Below are 11,202 nucleotides of genomic sequence, written 5' to 3'. Positions count from 1 at the left end.
CCTCTGTCTTCATGATTTGTCTTCTGCTCTGATAGCATTTTTTTGCCTTTTCTATACATCTCAGCCGCTAACTAACTGTGGACCTGTACGTACCAAAACCACTCTGGATCTCAGTGGTACCTATTAAATGATTAGAGTGGGTTAGGTGACCTCAAAAGGCCCACAGAACAAAAACAAGTAATCCTAACCCCACCTGTTTCTTTTTGAGCATTTTTAATTTACCCTGGAACTAGCCTGCTGGTTGGGAAACTGTTTCCAAATTACAAGTTATATGGACAAATGTGAATTGGTAACTTAGCAATAATTTAATAGAAAGGGTAACAGAACAGTGCACAATCCTTTGCCTGCATTAATCTTTTATTAGATGTTGTGCTTTGGGGTTTTTGTTATTATTTTCTTGATTTTTTTTTTTGTATTCTGGCAAGAAAATATATAGCTGTAACCTCATGATTTATTATTTCTGAAAAGAAAGATATGTTCCCAAAAGGGCAATGACACCAAGAAAAAGAATAAATCCCGCTACAAATGCCTGCATACAGGAAATAAGGGAACATTAAGTCAGTTGAAATTATTTCTGGTATTCATTTTTAAAGATTTTATTGGGCTAGTGGCATAGTGAAATGAATATTCGATCAGTTCTTGGTGACTGGACAAAGAAGACTCAAAGATTCTTCATTAGATCATGCTGACTTTCAAATGGGGGATGAAAATTTGAAAATGAAAGTATATTAATATTATATGTGAAGATATATAAGACTAAAGCAAAAAATACTGATGGGGTTACCAAAAATTTTTAGTTACAAAAAGTTTTTTTTTTAAACCACTACTATGTGGTAAATTTGACACTCATAGAAAATCATTCAAGGAAATAAGTGGTGCAATGAATAGAGCACTAGGCTACAGTCAGGAAGTGCTGAGTTCAAATCCAACCTCACACTTATTAACTTTGCGACCATTGGTAAGTCACTTAACTCTGGTTGCCTCAGTTTTCTTATTTGTAAAATGTGCTGAAGAAAGGAATGGCAAATCATTCCATTATCTTTGTCAAGAGCACCCCAAATGAGATTACAAAGAGTTGGACACAACTAAACAATGCCAACAATGGAAAGGATATAAAATGCAATGACTCTTAGTTTGTGTCATGTGCATGTGTAAGAGTATACACCTGAGCATTCTTTAAGTTAAGAACTGGGGTTTCTTCTTGTGGGTGTGTTCTCCATTTCTGTCTTCCAGAACTGAGTTTCTCTGATGAATCTTTATCTATAAGTGGCTTGTGATTCTACCAGGGAATGACAGAAATGAATTCCTGGCACTCTGCATTAGAGGTTTTATTGATAGCCTCCTCCATTTTCTGAGCTGAATTCTCCTGCATTCACATAGAAAAGAGAAAAAATAAATAGAATCTCCTTTAAAGTGCTATGAAAACTTCTAAGCCAATGCAGAGTTCTTCTCGACTAGGCAATTTCACTGAATGATAGGTTAGGTATAAATTCTTAGAAGTGATTGTAATATATAAATAATTTGGGAAGCTTCCAGTTGTTATTGCTACAATGATCCATATTTACTTACACAATATAAAAATTTTAAAATAAATGCTTTGCTAACAAAAATCATCTACATATACAAGAAGGCATAGTGGTTGAGGCAACATTGTTGCCTAGATACTTGCTCACTTAGACTGTAAGCTTCCTGAGAGCAGAGACTTTTGTTTTAGTCTTCCTTTGTATCCCTAGCCTCGGCACAGTATCTAGCACTTAATGTTTGTGGACTCACTAACACCACTGCTCAGGGAAAGGAGAAAGTGGTTTCCTCCCAGACCACACCTTTTTCCTCCCATGGGATAATCTTAAAGTGAGACTTAATTACTACATTCCCTCTGAGATTACTTTCCATCTATTCCAGATAGAAAAATAGGTAGATAGGTGGATAGATAGATAGATAGATAGATAGATAGATAGATAGATAGATAGATAGATAGATGGATAGATGATAGATAGATGATAGATAAATAGATAGATAGATAGATATATGATAGATAGATAGATGATAGATAGATAGATAGATAGATAGATAGATAGATAGATAGATAGATAGATAGATAGATAGATAGATAGATGGAAGATAGATAGATAGGTGATAGATAGATAGATGATAGATTAGATGTATAAGTAGGTATTTATATATACATGTATATGTTATAATACACATGATACTTATGTGTATATGTACATTTAATATTCTGTATAAGGTATACAGGCATGATTACTTGTATGTTGCCACCTCCAGTAGAATGTGAGCTGTTTGATGGATCATAATTTTGTCTTTCTTAGAATCCACAGTGCTTAGAACAGTGCCCAGAATGTTGTAAGAGCATAATAAATGCTTCTGACTAAATGAATGATGAATTTTCTGACTAAATGAATGCCAATAAATAGTAGTTATTAATAAAATCATCACCATAAAATATTCTAATACACATTGTTCACCAAGACACAAGTTAAGGAAAGTTTCAACCAGACAGAGATTTAGATCTCTGACCTCTACTACTTCTGTGTATTCCCTGGCTCTCTACTGACATCTTCCACTACTACCCTCATTCTAACCCCAGACAATTAGCATATAATTAAGAAATATACAAAATTCATAGTCAATTAGATAGTTTATATCAAGGGAAAGCATTTTCAAAGGCACGGATTGAAATAGAATTTATAAAGAAAAGTACAAAAATTGATTTATTAAAAAAAACTGTGACAAGATAGCAAAGACAGCAACTCATCTGAAGTCTCCCCCCAAATTCTCTAAACACCTTTAAACAATGCCATAAAACAATTCCTGGAACAGAAGGACATACAAAAGGATGGGGTGAAATATTTTTCCAGCCAAAGATATCTTAGAAGATCAGTAGGAAAAGTCTGTTGTTCCTGGTTGAGAGTGGATCACAGTCCAACCCAGGCCATGCAAACACAGACCTAGGCCCAGAAAACCAGGAGAAGGCCTCAGGAGCCATTGAATAAGCAGTGACAGTGGCTGCTTCCAGACCTCTCAGCCCAGAGACAGTGAGGGATTGATAATAAGTGTCAGAAGGAAAATATAAGGGTCTCTTTGCTACATTGAGGCAGGACTCTGTTGGTTTGCCCAAACTCATATCTGGGTCACAAACCTGGGGGGCAGTCCCAGGGCACAGGAGAGCTTGCAACCACAGTGTAGCTGGGATCTTGGTCACTGTACCAGGGCAGAAAAGTGTGCTTGTAGTTACTCACGAACCAGAGTACAGGACAGAAAAGGAATAAACAAACCTGTCCTTAAATCATACCACCTTGGAAGAACTGAAAACTTACAGGACCCTAGTAATATCTTTGAAAACAGCTGTACAAAATGTCTGATGCTTGGGACAGTTCACCCTCCACCCTGGAAGCAGAGTCCTACCTTAACAAAGAGTTAAAAATCAACTAAAAGACTAGGAAAACGAGCAAAGAACAGAAAAAAATTCTGATCATAGAAAGCTACTATGTTGAAAAGGAAGATCAAAATACACACCCAGAAGAAGAGTAAAGTCAAAGCTCCTACCTCCAAAGCCTTCAAGAAGACAGTGAATTGGTCTCAAGTCATGGAAGAACTCAAAAAGGATTTTGAAAATCAAGTAAAAGAAGTGGAGGAAAAAATTTGGAAGAAAAATGAGTGACACAGGAAAATTATGAAAAGTCAATAGAGAGCTTGGAAAAAGGAGACATCAAATAATATTGAAGAAAATAATATTTTAAAAAATAGACCATGCCAAAGGATAAGAGAGGTCAAAAAGGAGGGGAGAGTAGGATTAAGAGAAATACAGTTAGCAACAGCAACTGTGAAAAAAGTTTTGAAGCAAGTTTCTCTTGATAAAGACCTCATTTCTCAACATATAGAGAACTGAGTCAAATTTATAAAAATAAGAGCCATTGCACAATTGATAAATTATTAAAAGATATGAGCAGTTTTCAGATGAAGTAATCAAAGCTATCTATAGTCATATGAAAAAAATGTTCTGACTCACTATTGATTGGTGAAACACAAATTAAAACAATTCTTAGCTACTACCTCATTCCCTTGAGGCAGGAAGAACAAAGGATTCCCCTGACAATAACACAGGGTGATCAAAAAATCCTAGCCTGGGGACAGTGAAAGTCAGCACAACAACCAGAGTGAGATCAAGGAAAGCAAAGCACTCCACCAAAAGTCTAAAATGCCCTGAAGAACTAAAGTTAGAAAGAAGAATAAGTGAAAGAAATTAGAGAATTACACACACACACACACACACACACACACACACTCACACACAAAATAACAACAACAAGGATAGCTTCAAAGAAAAAATCAACAAAGACCACATGAATAGTTAGAATAAATGAAAAAAGGAGTAAAAAATGAAATAAAATCAGTTAAGAAAAGAATTGGAAAGAGAAGTAGCTTAGAAAAGATGGTAATAAACATTATGCAAGGAATGGAATCCTTCTAAATCTAAATAGGAAAAAAAAAAACAATATAGAAACCTAGAGACCACAAGAAGTATTAGATCAAAATCAAGATATTTTCATAAAAGAAAATGTAAGATATCTGATATCAAAAATAATTTAACTCTAAAGCAAGTCAAAGAAATGTAATTTAAGAATCATTAGACTTTCTGAAAATAATTTTAAAAACTCGGATGCTATATTTCAAGAAATCACAAATGAAAATATGTAAGATCTACTAGAACCAGAAAGCAAAATGAAGTACTTAACAATTATTTTCTGAAAGAAACCCATAAAAGAAAATACCCAGAATATTTCATAGTCATAATTCAGAATCTTAAAGATAAAAAGAAAATTCAAAGAAAACATTCAGCAAGCCTCTAGAAAGAAGTAGTTCAAGTACCAAAGATGAAGACCTTGAAGCTTCTAAAAGTGAGAGGAAATCTTGGAATACAATATTCCAAAAGTCAAAAGAGAAATGTTAGCAACCAGTAATAATTTATCAGTTAAAGATGAGTGTAATTCTACAGTAGGGGAAAAAATTGACTTGTAATGGAATGGAGGACTTTCAAGCACTTGTGACGAAAAGACCAGAGCAGAGTAGGAACAATGAAATTCAAACACAAGAATCCAGAGAAATCTAGAAAGTCAAACTCATCTGAACAGAAAGGAGCTATCTGATTACACAGCATTGGCATTATAATAGAACCTTAATGTCTCTAAGGGGTATTAAGGAAGTCAAATGGGGGGGGGGGGAACTGTTCTCAAAGAGAACCATTTCTGTTTTGAGGCTTTGAGGAAGGGAAAGAAACTTGATGGTAAAAGGAGAAAGGTTAAAGGAGAACTACAGAGATACTTACTGTTTATTATTTATTCATTTATATTATATATTTATTATCTATTACTATATAGAAACTTACTATTTATTATAACTTGGGAAGATTATAAGAAGAACACAAAGATGGAAGAAGAGGTAGAAAAAGTGGATATCAGATGAGGGTAACTTATTGGAGCAGACAAAGAAGGGTTAAACACACATGCACATATATTGCAAAAAGTATTCAAAGATTCAAAGGAAAAAAGTACGTCTAACTCAACAGGGCAAAAAGCAGAGATGGGAAGTACAGGTAAAAATAACGACATACTAGAGAAAGATAAAATTAAACTCCCTAAGATCAGGGACATTGTTATTGTTTTGCCCTTGCTTGCTTTCTTGTTTGCTTATCTTTCTTTTTTATCTTTAGTCCTTAGCACAGGTGGTGCAGTGGATAGAGCACCAGTGTAGGAGTCAAGAGGACCTGAGTTCAAATTTCACGTCAGACACTTGACACTCACTAGCTGTGTGACCTTGGGCAAGTCACTTAACCCCAACTGCCTCATCTTGGGTCATCTCCACTCATCCTGATGAATATCTGGTCACTGGATTCAGATGGCTCAGGAGGAGAAGTGAGGTTGGTAACCTGCACAGCCCTCCCTTACTCAAAACAAAGTCAAGTGCAAGTGCAAGTCATGTCATTATTTCTCTGATGGCATGGTCTTCTTCGGCAAAGAAGAATGAACACACATCCTAACATAGTGCCTAGAACACAAATGACTCTTAGAAAATGCTAGGTGACTAACTAACAGGGCAGGCCTTCCAGTCAAGGGCTCTTGGTGATCTCTCCAGACTCCAACTATCCCCCAGGGCAGGAGGCAACCCCAGGTATGTGGAGTGAAGTGGAGCTTTGTGTGAATTTCATATTGGATGACATTGATCTTGCTGCCAGTGATCTCACCATCTATGATAAATTCTAGAGACCATTGCTTTAGAGGCAGATGGGACATTAGGGAGGAATGTCAGAGAAGGCAACTAAAAAGTTTATCAAACAGTTGCTAGAGAAGAATGAATCTCAGAGGGGATAACCCGAAGGTCCTCTGCTTATGGTCGCTTAGAAGGTCCTGATCACCCTGGGGTTAACCCTGCTCAGTGTCTACTTTGTGATTCAGCCCTCCAGCCCTTTACCACCTGAACCAGTGCTCTCCATGGCTCACACCCAGTCCATCATATCAGGATATTGTTCTTGCCCATTGCCAAGAAGTATAAGCTTGAAAATACGGAATTTGTTCCTTTGTCTATTTATGATGACCCCCAAGTGATAATGGATGCTCAGAACATGATGAGTGGTAGAAAATAGACTGCAGCACAAACAATTCCACCAAGCCTCCTAATTGCACTGGCTGTGCATTGATTATAGGCCTCCAGGTGGTGCCAACCTTGGCAAAATTACCCTCCAAAATTTTTTTAAAAACTCCAGCCTTTGCTGATCAAGACTGGACAGTCTTTGATATCCAAGCAACTTCAGGTTTTTCCTCATCAACATTTCCCTTTGAGTTTCCCATGGGACAAATCTCTGAACAGAACATTATTCTACATCAGTTTTTTCTTGTGTTCAGTTCTTACTATTTTCCAAAGATGTCTCCTTGAAAAGCTACTTTATTGCCCATCAACCACCTATACTAGGAAGTAAGATGGATGCAGTGCATGAACTCTTTGTCACTGGCAGTGGTGAGGGCATCATGTACCTCACCCCTCCAAGTGAGTACAGAAAGCACAATGATACTATGCTGATGCAACTGGAGCCAAGGAACATTAGTTATGCTAGCATGAATCATTGGAAGATGAAAGTTGGACCAAGAGGAACAGAGTTCTTGGTGATCTGTGATGGAACCAACCACTCAGAAACATAGAGAAACAGGATTTTGTCCCAGGAGAACCTGGTAGAGCTGAGGAGAAAATAGGGTTAAATAGGTGGGTGGGGCAGGAAATAAAAAAAGAGACAAACAAAAAAAGAGGGAATAAAAGGTGTAGGAAGGGGAGAGAGAGAGAAGAAAAAGACTGGCACTAAGAGAAGACTTCAGATTTCTTCTTGGATGTTTGAAAATATCTGAACAAATGCTGTTATATAGATGCAATGGAATATTACTGTACTGTAAGCAATGTTGAAAGAGATGGTTTCAGGGAATTTTGGTTAGTATGAACTAAGAATGAAATGAGCAGAACAAGAGAATATATTATTTTTACATGTGAGAAGTCATTTTCCTTGACAATGCACATTTGTTACAAAGCATTTTTTTTTTGTTTGCTTCTTTCTCGTGGGCTGGAGAAAGAAAGAAATTCCTGTTAATTGAAAAAATAATTTTTTAAAATAAGTGGAGAGCAAAGCACAGAAAATGCCAGCCTCATCAAAATCACTGTCACTTCCAACTCAATTGGTCTACCATTGTGTTCCTATTGGAAATTACTGTCAATCTTCAACATTTGCATGTTAAATTTTTGGGACTTCAAATATTCCTGTGGTTTTATTAATAACTTCATTTTCATTGGTAACTATGCACATTCATGGTTATACAGAGTGGGGGGGAGGGGCAGGAAATGATTGTGTCATTCAGTTTCCAAGCTTGAAGGATGGCTTGGCATAATTGATCAGCTGTGTAGACAGTAAGGCTGCTAATATCATCTTCAAGCATCAACTTACTTTTACTATGTTTCCACACTCCAAGAGCCTTAAAGGATCTCAAAACTGCACACAAAGCAGACATTGCTGACAGTTTCTTTCAAAACTTGACATGTCTTTCACCATCTCCAAAGCCATCCATAAACCATGAAGGACAGAATGTTTGGAATGACATCAAAGCCTCACCAATCTTGGAGACTTCTGACAGCAACACCAGTCTCAGAGTCTTCCAACAGTAGTGACTAAAAATCCAAGCAATTTCTTCTTTGGTTTTCTGAAGGCAGCCAAGGTCAAAAGGTTTATAGAAGTATATATACACAGTGCAATACCCTTACAGTACCATCTGATACAGCGGAAGGTAAGATTCAGTTTTTAAAAAGTTTTAGTTTTAAAATTTTTTATTGGCTGTATATTGTTTATGGAACTACAGATTGCATGTGCTATGAATAGTGAATGTTGTCTGAAATCAGTGTTGTTTTTTTTTCAAACAGAGTGCAAAAGATCACAGAATTCTAGGGAACTATTAGTAAGGAAAATGTTTTGCATGTTGCAAATTTTATTTTGTCTACTGAATTTCATGGATTATTTAATAGTTACTCTGTTACAAAACGTTCATATTAACAGAATTAATGTTATTTTTACAAAAACATATGCAGAAAAGCATATTTTCAGCAATCTAGAAAAGAATTATAGTATGTTGTGATTATGGGAACATAATCTACTGTTTACCATGGGTTCAACGTTTCAACATTCATGTTTTTGATCTTCAAGCCTTTTTCTAGGAATGTTACCTGCATGAAAGTTAAGGATTGTCTCTATTTCCATCCCCCATATACATCTCTCCATATCTGAATTCCTGTCTTGGTTGTTATGATTCCTATGCTCCAAAGGAAGCACTTCCATCTCCATGTGCAATATAAATCCCTGTGTTCATTAGGATGAGGAGATGACTGTCACCTCCTATAAGACAGTAACTTTCAGGATTTCTAACCAGCCTCTGGATGGCTCCTCTTTAACTTGCATGAGAATTGGCCATTCCCAATTATGGGAAGTCAAAATAGATCATTCTAATTATATGAAACTGAAAGCTTTTGCATAAACCAAACTAATGCAACAAAAACTAGAAGGAAACCAGGAAACTGGGCAAAACATGTTCTAAAACAAGTTTCTCTGATAAAGATCCCACTTTTCAAATGTATAAGGAACTGAGACAAATTTATAAAAATAAATGTCATTTCTCAGTTGATAAATGGTGAAAGGATATAAACAGTCAGTTTTCAGAAGAAGAAAGCAAAGAAATACATGAAAAAAGTGCTCTAAATCACTACTGATTAGAGAAATGCAAAGTAATTGCATTTCTGTCATATCTGTCATATCCTCTCACACCTATTAGCTAAAATGACAAAAAAAAGAAAAAGAAAATGACAAAGGCTGGAGGGGGATGTGGAAAACTTGGGACACTAGCACACTGTTGGTAGAACTATGAACTAGTCCAGCCCTACCGGAGAACAATTTAGAACTATGCTCAAAGACCTATAAAACTGTGCATACCCTTTCACCCAGCAATACCACTAATAGGTCTATATCCCAAAGAGAGCAAAGAAAATGAGAAAAGATCAATCCATACAAAAAATATTTCTAGTTCCACTTTTTGTGGTGGCAAAGAATCTGAAATGATATCATTCCCATCAACTGGGGAATGTCTAAGCAAGTTATGATCATGGTTGTGATGGAATACTATTGTGCTATAAAAAATGATGAGCAAGATGATTTCAGAAAAACCTGGAAAGACTTATCTGAATTCAATCTAAGTATAGAGAGCAAACACAGGAGAATATTGTACAGAAATATTGTAAGGATGATCAACTGTGAAACTCAGCTACTTTGATCAAGACAATCCAAGATAATTCCAAAAGATACATGAGGAAAAAATATTATCCACCTCCAGAGAGAGTACTTATAAACTCTGAGTATAGATTGGAGTGTACTTTTTTTCTATTTTCTTTCTTTTTAATTTTGTTTGTTTTATTTTGCAATACAGCTAAAATGGAGGTATATTTTGCATGATTTCACATGTATATTCAGTAGCAAATTGCTTTCCTTCTCAAGATGGAGGAAGTAGGGAGGGAGAAAGAGAATTTAGAACTTGACATTTTTAAAAATGATTGTTAAAAAAATTACATGTAATTGGGAAATATTTTACAGCATGAAGAGAATTTAAAAAAAAAAAGAATTTGCCCCTCTCAAATGGCCCGCTACATAGTATGTCCCTTGATTTTTCAGTTAGCCCAGTTAGCTAGAGAGCCTCTTTCTTCAACTCTGCCATTTAACCAAATATGGCAAGATAGTCTCTGTCTATGGAAGCGTTCTATGGTCATTTTCTATTTTGCAAGGAGTAAGCCTGGAATTGGGAGTTCTGCTTTTTTCTCCCATTCTAAATTAGGAATTATAGACCTACCTACTCTAACTTAGATCTTTCACCTTCCTAACTTAGATCTACCAATATGATACTCTCATTTGGAAATTTTATATAAATATTACATACCATAAATACAAATGTAAAATAGACATTTTATATAAATATTTGGTCCGTGTGAGAAATTCCTTGTTTGGGAACTCCTACCCCCAACGAAGATCACAATCTATAACTTTTGTTGATAAATTTTAAGGAGATTCATGAGGTAAATCTCACCATCGTGTGGCTAATGAGAGAAGTGATTACTTTTCTATTATTAATTTTTATTTATTTATTATAATTTAATTTTTAATTAGGATTAAGGTTTTTCCTTTCTATTTACTCATTCATGGACTGTGGGTCATACAGTCACTCTCTGAAGAACAAGACTGAATGATGAGATTGGCCTGTTCCTGATCTTGGGCAGGATTCTGCTTAACTAAGAGAACTTAATTTTGTTTATTGTGCAACAGAGTCTAATCTAAAAGAATTGCAGCCCCAAAGCATCCTCTATGCGCTTGTATTTCTCCAATGGAGTCTAGGGTAAGCTCCCTTATGAAGGAGAAAATCAACCAGAGTGGTCCGGGTAGAGGTGAATTTCTTTGTCCAGATTGCTGGAAGTGACTGAATCTCTTGATCAAGCCATGTTCTCGGTAGGAGGAACCAAAGACTTCCTCATTAATCTGTCTACCCCTACATTAATTGTCCATAGATCAGGACTGATTTTTCACCTGTCAGAGGCATTGCCTTTTCTAAAGGTATTTAA

The 11,202-nt window shown here is 35.9% G+C and overlaps 1 pseudogene; it reads left to right on the top strand.

Annotated features, from left to right (window-relative positions):
* The first annotated feature begins 6,191 nt into the window (after positions 1 to 6,191).
* LOC140531821 (bombesin receptor-activated protein C6orf89 homolog pseudogene) lies at positions 6,192 to 7,214 on the top strand (annotated as a pseudogene).
* Positions 7,215 to 11,202: the final 3,988 nt, after the last annotated feature.

This window comes from Notamacropus eugenii, chromosome 3, assembly GCF_028372415.1.
Source record: "Notamacropus eugenii isolate mMacEug1 chromosome 3, mMacEug1.pri_v2, whole genome shotgun sequence".
Lineage (NCBI taxonomy): Eukaryota > Metazoa > Chordata > Mammalia > Diprotodontia > Macropodidae > Notamacropus > Notamacropus eugenii.
Note: the sequence above shows the minus strand (reverse complement) of the source record. Positions and strands in the feature narration are given on the sequence as shown.